This window comes from Taudactylus pleione, unplaced genomic scaffold, assembly GCF_031769625.1.
Source record: "Taudactylus pleione unplaced genomic scaffold, aTauple2 ptg000967l, whole genome shotgun sequence".
NCBI lineage: Eukaryota > Metazoa > Chordata > Amphibia > Anura > Myobatrachidae > Taudactylus > Taudactylus pleione.
The window spans coordinates 6,256,501-6,262,500 of NW_028285368.1; the positions used below are offsets into that span (position 1 = coordinate 6,256,501).

At 37.2% G+C, this 6,000-nt stretch overlaps 6 non-coding genes and 18 pseudogenes across 6 annotated transcripts; all 24 read left to right on the forward strand.

Annotated features, from left to right (window-relative positions):
- Window positions 1-101: 101 nt before the first annotated feature.
- On the forward strand, window positions 102-220 carry LOC148458039 (5S ribosomal RNA). The gene has a single exon (XR_015873715.1). It is a non-coding gene; the product is annotated as a 5S ribosomal RNA (ribosomal RNA).
- A 116-nt stretch (window positions 221-336) lies between these two features.
- On the forward strand, window positions 337-455 carry LOC148458040 (5S ribosomal RNA; annotated as a pseudogene).
- Window positions 456-571: 116 nt separating this feature from the next.
- LOC148458041 (5S ribosomal RNA) lies at window positions 572-690 on the forward strand (annotated as a pseudogene).
- Window positions 691-806: 116 nt separating this feature from the next.
- On the forward strand, window positions 807-925 carry LOC148458042 (5S ribosomal RNA; annotated as a pseudogene).
- A 115-nt stretch (window positions 926-1,040) lies between these two features.
- Window positions 1,041-1,159, forward strand: LOC148458043 (5S ribosomal RNA; annotated as a pseudogene).
- A 116-nt stretch (window positions 1,160-1,275) lies between these two features.
- Window positions 1,276-1,394, forward strand: LOC148458044 (5S ribosomal RNA; annotated as a pseudogene).
- Window positions 1,395-1,510: 116 nt separating this feature from the next.
- Window positions 1,511-1,629, forward strand: LOC148458045 (5S ribosomal RNA; annotated as a pseudogene).
- A 351-nt stretch (window positions 1,630-1,980) lies between these two features.
- LOC148458046 (5S ribosomal RNA) lies at window positions 1,981-2,099 on the forward strand (annotated as a pseudogene).
- A 116-nt stretch (window positions 2,100-2,215) lies between these two features.
- LOC148458047 (5S ribosomal RNA) lies at window positions 2,216-2,334 on the forward strand. The gene has a single exon (XR_015873619.1). It is a non-coding gene; the product is annotated as a 5S ribosomal RNA (ribosomal RNA).
- Window positions 2,335-2,450: 116 nt separating this feature from the next.
- Window positions 2,451-2,569, forward strand: LOC148458048 (5S ribosomal RNA). Its single transcript, XR_015873021.1, has one exon. It is a non-coding gene; the product is annotated as a 5S ribosomal RNA (ribosomal RNA).
- A 116-nt stretch (window positions 2,570-2,685) lies between these two features.
- Window positions 2,686-2,804, forward strand: LOC148458049 (5S ribosomal RNA; annotated as a pseudogene).
- A 116-nt stretch (window positions 2,805-2,920) lies between these two features.
- Window positions 2,921-3,039, forward strand: LOC148458050 (5S ribosomal RNA). Its single transcript, XR_015874401.1, has one exon. It is a non-coding gene; the product is annotated as a 5S ribosomal RNA (ribosomal RNA).
- A 116-nt stretch (window positions 3,040-3,155) lies between these two features.
- Window positions 3,156-3,274, forward strand: LOC148458051 (5S ribosomal RNA; annotated as a pseudogene).
- A 116-nt stretch (window positions 3,275-3,390) lies between these two features.
- Window positions 3,391-3,509, forward strand: LOC148458052 (5S ribosomal RNA; annotated as a pseudogene).
- A 116-nt stretch (window positions 3,510-3,625) lies between these two features.
- LOC148458053 (5S ribosomal RNA) lies at window positions 3,626-3,744 on the forward strand (annotated as a pseudogene).
- Window positions 3,745-3,859: 115 nt separating this feature from the next.
- On the forward strand, window positions 3,860-3,978 carry LOC148458054 (5S ribosomal RNA; annotated as a pseudogene).
- A 116-nt stretch (window positions 3,979-4,094) lies between these two features.
- LOC148458055 (5S ribosomal RNA) lies at window positions 4,095-4,213 on the forward strand (annotated as a pseudogene).
- A 116-nt stretch (window positions 4,214-4,329) lies between these two features.
- Window positions 4,330-4,448, forward strand: LOC148458056 (5S ribosomal RNA; annotated as a pseudogene).
- A 351-nt stretch (window positions 4,449-4,799) lies between these two features.
- LOC148458057 (5S ribosomal RNA) lies at window positions 4,800-4,918 on the forward strand (annotated as a pseudogene).
- A 116-nt stretch (window positions 4,919-5,034) lies between these two features.
- LOC148458058 (5S ribosomal RNA) lies at window positions 5,035-5,153 on the forward strand. The gene has a single exon (XR_015873631.1). It is a non-coding gene; the product is annotated as a 5S ribosomal RNA (ribosomal RNA).
- Window positions 5,154-5,269: 116 nt separating this feature from the next.
- Window positions 5,270-5,388, forward strand: LOC148458059 (5S ribosomal RNA). The gene has a single exon (XR_015873022.1). It is a non-coding gene; the product is annotated as a 5S ribosomal RNA (ribosomal RNA).
- Window positions 5,389-5,504: 116 nt separating this feature from the next.
- Window positions 5,505-5,623, forward strand: LOC148458060 (5S ribosomal RNA; annotated as a pseudogene).
- A 116-nt stretch (window positions 5,624-5,739) lies between these two features.
- Window positions 5,740-5,858, forward strand: LOC148458061 (5S ribosomal RNA; annotated as a pseudogene).
- A 116-nt stretch (window positions 5,859-5,974) lies between these two features.
- The window catches only part of LOC148458062 (5S ribosomal RNA), a 119-nt pseudogene continuing 93 nt past the window's right edge, over window positions 5,975-6,000 (forward strand).

A 6,000-nucleotide genomic window follows, 5' to 3' on the forward strand; every position in this document is an offset into this window, starting at 1 on the left:
AACATTCTTTTCTATTACATTTTACATTTAATTTTTTCAACTTATCAATGAATTTACTTGAGTAAAGAAGTAAAAGAGGCCGAAAGTTAATGTATTTGAGCACCTACAGCCAAACCACATTGGACATGCCCAATCTCGTCTGATCTTGGAAACTATGCAGTGTTGGGCCTGGTTAGTACTTGGATGGGAGACCACCTGGGAATACCAGGTGCTGTAGGTAATTTTATACAGCCATAACATTCTTTTCTATTACATTTTACATTAAATTATTTCAACTTATCAATGAATTTACTTGAGTTAAGAAGTAAAAGAGTTCTAAAGTTAATGTTTTTGAGCACCTACAGCCAAACCACACTGGACATGCCCAATCTCGTCTGATCTTGGAAGCTATGCAGTGTTGGGCCTGGTTAGTACTTGGATGGGAGACCACCTGGGAATACCAGATGCTGTAGGTAATTTTATACTGCCATAACATTCATTTCTATTACATTTTACATTTAATTTTTTCAACTTATCAATGAATTTACTTGAGTTAAGAAGTAAAAGAGGTCTAAAGTTAAGGGTTTTGAGCACCTACAGCAAAACCACACAGGACATGTCCAATCTCGTCTGATCTTGGAAGCTATGCAGTGTTGGGCCTGGTTAGTTCTTGGATGGGAGACCACCTGGGAATACCAGGTGCTGTAGGTAATTTTATGCTGCCATTACATTCTTTTCTATTACATTTTACATTTAATTTTTTCAACTTATCAATGAATTTACTTGAGTTAAGAAGTAATAGAGGTCTAAAATTAAAGTTTCTGAGCACCTACAGCCAAACCACACTGGACATGCCCAATCTCGTCTGATCTTGGAAGCTATGCAGTGTTGGGTTTGGTTAGTACTTGGATGGGAGACCAGCTGGGAATACCAGGAGCTGTAGGTAATTTTATACTGGCATAACATTCTTTTCTATTACATTTTACATTTCATTTTTCAACTTATCATTGAATTTACTTGAGTTAAGAAGTAAAAGAGGTCTAAAGTTAAGGATTTTGAGCACCTACAGCCAAACCACACTGGACATGCCCAATCTCGTCTGATCTTGGAAGCTATGCAGTGTTGGGCCTGGTTAGTACTTGGATGGGAGACCACCTGAGAATACCTGATGCTGTAGGTAATTTTATACTAACATAACATTATTTTCTATTACATTTTACATTTAATTTTTTCAACTTATCAATGAATTTACTTGAGTTAAGAAGTAAAAGAGGTCTAAAGTTAATGTTTTTGAGCGCCTAAAGCCAAACCGCACTGGGCATGCCCAATCTCATCTGATCTTGGAAGCTATGCAGTGTTGGGCCTGGTTAGTATTTGAATGGGAGACCACCTGGGAAGACCAGGTGCTGTAGGTAATTTTATACTGCCATAACATTCTTTTCTATTAAATTTTACAGTTAATTTTTTCAGCTTATCAATGAATTTACTTGAGTTAAGAAGTAAAAGAGGTCTAAAGTTAATGTTTTTGAGCACCTACAGTCAAACCACACTGGACATGCCCAATCTCATCTGATCTTGGAAGCTATGCAGTGTTGGGCATGGTTAGTACTTGGATGGGAAACCACCTGGGAATACCATGTGCTGTAGGTAAATTTATACAGCCATAACATTCTTTTCTATTAAATTTTACATTTAATTTTTTCAACTTATCAATGAATTTACTTGAGTTAAGAAGTAAAAGAGGTCTAAAGTAAATGTTTTTGGGCACCTACAGCAAAACCACACTGGACATGGCCAATGTCCAGTGATCTTGGAAGCTGTGCAGTGTTGGGCATGGTTATTACGTGGATGGGAGACCACCTGGGAATACCAGGTGCTGTAGGGAATTTTATACTGCCATAACATTCTTTTCTATTACATTTTACATTTAATTTTTTCAACTTATCAATGAATTTACTTGAGTTAAGAAGTAATAGAGGTCTAAAGTTAAGTTTTTTGAGCACCTACAGCCAAATCACACTGGACATGCCCAATCTAGTCTGATCTTGGAAGCTATGCAGTGTTGGGCCTGGTTAGTACTTGGTTGGGAGACCACCTGGGAATACCAGGTGCTGTTGGTATTTTTATGCAGCCATAACATTCTTTTCTATTACATTTTACATTTAATTTTTTCAACTTATCAATGAATTTACTTGAGTAAAGGAGTAAAAGAGGTCTAAAGTTAATGTATTTGAGCACCTACAGCCATACCACACTGGACATGCCCAATCTCATCTGATCTTGGAAACTATGCAGTGTTGGGCCTGGTTAGTAGTTGGATGGGAGACCACCTGGGAATACCAGGTGCTGTAGGTAATTTTATACAGCCATAACATTCTTTTCTATTACATTTTACATTTAATTTTTTCAACTTATCAATGAATTTACTTGAGTTAAGAAGTAATAGAGGTCTAAATTTAATGCTTTTGAGCACCTACAGCCAAACCACACTGGACATGCCCAATCTCGTCTGATCTTGGAAGCTATGCAGTGTTGGGCCTGGTTAGTACTTGGATGGGAGACCACCTGGGAAAACCAGGTGCTGTAGGTAATTTTGTACTGCCAAAACATTCTTTTCTATTACATTTTACATTTCATTTTTTCAACTTATCAATGAATTTACATGAGTTAAGAAGTAATAGAAGTCTAAATTTAATGTTTTTGGGCACCTACAGCCAAACCACACTGGATGTGCCCAATCTTGTCTGATCTTGGAAGCTATGCAGTGTTGGGCTTGGTTAGTACTAGGTTGGGAGACCACCTGGGAATACCAAGTGCTGTAGGTATTTTTATGCAGCCATAACATTCTTTTCTATTACATTTTACATTTAATTTTTTCAACTTATCAATGAATTTACTTGAGTAAAGAAGTAAAAGAGGCCGAAAGTTAATGTATTTGAGCACCTACAGCCAAACCACACTGGACATGCCCAATCTCGTCTGATCTTGGAAACTATGCAGTGTTGGGCCTGGTTAGTACTTGGATGGGAGACCACCTGGGAATACCAGGTGCTGTAGGTAATTTTATACAGCCATAACATTCTTTTCTATTACATTTTACATTAAATTATTTCAACTTATCAATGAATTTACTTGAGTTAAGAAGTAAAAGAGTTCTAAAGTTAATGTTTTTGAGCACCTACAGCCAAACCACACTGGACATGCCCAATCTCGTCTGATCTTGGAAGCTATGCAGTGTTGGGCCTGGTTAGTACTTGGATGGGAGACCACCTGGGAATACCAGATGCTGTAGGTAATTTTATACTGCCATAACATTCATTTCTATTACATTTTACATTTAATTTTTTCAACTTATCAATGAATTTACTTGAGTTAAGAAGTAAAAGAGGTCTAAAGTTAAGGGTTTTGAGCACCTACAGCAAAACCACACAGGACATGTCCAATCTCGTCTGATCTTGGAAGCTATGCAGTGTTGGGCCTGGTTAGTTCTTGGATGGGAGACCACCTGGGAATACCAGGTGCTGTAGGTAATTTTATGCTGCCATTACATTCTTTTCTATTACATTTTACATTTAATTTTTTCAACTTATCAATGAATTTACTTGAGTTAAGAAGTAATAGAGGTCTAAAGTTAAAGTTTCTGAGCACCTACAGCCAAACCACACTGGACATGCCCAATCTCGTCTGATCTTGGAAGCTATGCAGTGTTGGGTTTGGTTAGTACTTGGATGGGAGACCAGCTGGGAATACCAGGAGCTGTAGGTAATTTTATACTGCCATAACATTCTTTTCTATTACATTTTACATTTCATTTTTCAACTTATCATTGAATTTACTTGAGTTAAGTAGTAAAAGAGGTCTAAAGTTAAGGATTTTGAGTACCTACAGCCAAACCACACTGGACATGCCCAATCTCATCTGATCTTGGAAGCTATGCAGTGTTGGGCCTGGTTAGTACTTGGATGGGAGACCACCTGAGAATACCTGATGCTGTAGGTAATTTTATACTAACATAACATTATTTTCTATTACATTTTACATTTAATTTTTTCAACTTATCAATGAATTTACTTGAGTTAAGAAGTAAAAGAGGTCTAAAGTTAATGTTTTTGAGCGCCTAAAGCCAAACCGCACTGGGCATGCCCAATCTCGTCTGATCTTGGAAGCTATGCAGTGTTGGGCCTGGTTAGTATTTGAATGGGAGACCACCTGGGAAGACCAGGTGCTGTAGGTAATTTTATACTGCCATAACATTCTTTTCTATTAAATTTTACAGTTAATTTTTTCAGCTTATCAATGAATTTACTTGAGTTAAGAAGTAAAAGAGGTCTAAAGTTAATGTTTTTGAGCACCTACAGTCAAACCACACTGGACATGCCCAATCTCATCTGATCTTGGAAGCTATGCAGTGTTGGGCATGGTTAGTACTTGGATGGGAAACCACCTGGGAATACCATGTGCTGTAGGTAAATTTATACAGCCATAACATTCTTTTCTATTAAATTTTACATTTAATTTTTTCAACTTATCAATGAATTTACTTGAGTTAAGAAGTAAAAGAGGTCTAAAGTAAATGTTTTTGGGCACCTACAGCAAAACCACACTGGACATGGCCAATGTCCAGTGATCTTGGAAGCTGTGCAGTGTTGGGCATGGTTATTACGTGGATGGGAGACCACCTGGGAATACCAGGTGCTGTAGGGAATTTTATACTGCCATAACATTCTTTTCTATTACATTTTACATTTAATTTTTTCAACTTATCAATGAATTTACTTGAGTTAAGAAGTAATAGAGGTCTAAAGTTAAGTTTTTTGAGCACCTACAGCCAAATCACACTGGACATGCCCAATCTAGTCTGATCTTGGAAGCTATGCAGTGTTGGGCCTGGTTAGTACTTGGTTGGGAGACCACCTGGGAATACCAGGTGCTGTTGGTATTTTTATGCAGCCATAACATTCTTTTCTATTACATTTTACATTTAATTTTTTCAACTTATCAATGAATTTACTTGAGTAAAGGAGTAAAAGAGGTCTAAAGTTAATGTATTTGAGCACCTACAGCCATACCACACTGGACATGCCCAATCTCATCTGATCTTGGAAACTATGCAGTGTTGGGCCTGGTTAGTAGTTGGATGGGAGACCACCTGGGAATACCAGGTGCTGTAGGTAATTTTATACAGCCATAACATTCTTTTCTATTACATTTTACATTTAATTTTTTCAACTTATCAATGAATTTACTTGAGTTAAGAAGTAATAGAGGTCTAAATTTAATGCTTTTGAGCACCTACAGCCAAACCACACTGGACATGCCCAATCTCGTCTGATCTTGGAAGCTATGCAGTGTTGGGCCTGGTTAGTACTTGGATGGGAGACCACCTGGGAAAACCAGGTGCTGTAGGTAATTTTATACTGCCAAAACATTCTTTTCTATTACATTTTACATTTCATTTTTTCAACTTATCAATGAATTTACATGAGTTAAGAAGTAATAGAAGTCTAAATTTAATGTTTTTGGGCACCTACAGCCAAACCACACTGGATGTGCCCAATCTTGTCTGATCTTGGAAGCTATGCAGTGTTGGGCTTGGTTAGTACTAGGTTGGGAGACCACCTGGGAATACCAGGTGCTGTAGGTATTTTTATGCAGCCATAACATTCTTTTCTATTACATTTTACATTTAATTTTTTCAACTTATCAATGAATTTACTTGAGTAAAGAAGTAAAAGAGGCCGAAAGTTAATGTATTTGAGCACCTACAGCCAAACCACACTGGACATGCCCAATCTCGTCTGATCTTGGAAACTATGCAGTGTTGGGCCTGGTTAGTACTTGGAATGGAGACCACCTGGGAATACCAGGTGCTGTAGGTAATTTTATACAGCCATAACATTCTTTTCTATTACATTTTACATTAAATTATTTCAACTTATCAATGAATTTACTTGAGTTAAGAAGTAAAAGAGTTCTAAAGTTAATGTTTTTGAGCACCTACAGCCAAACCACACTGGACAT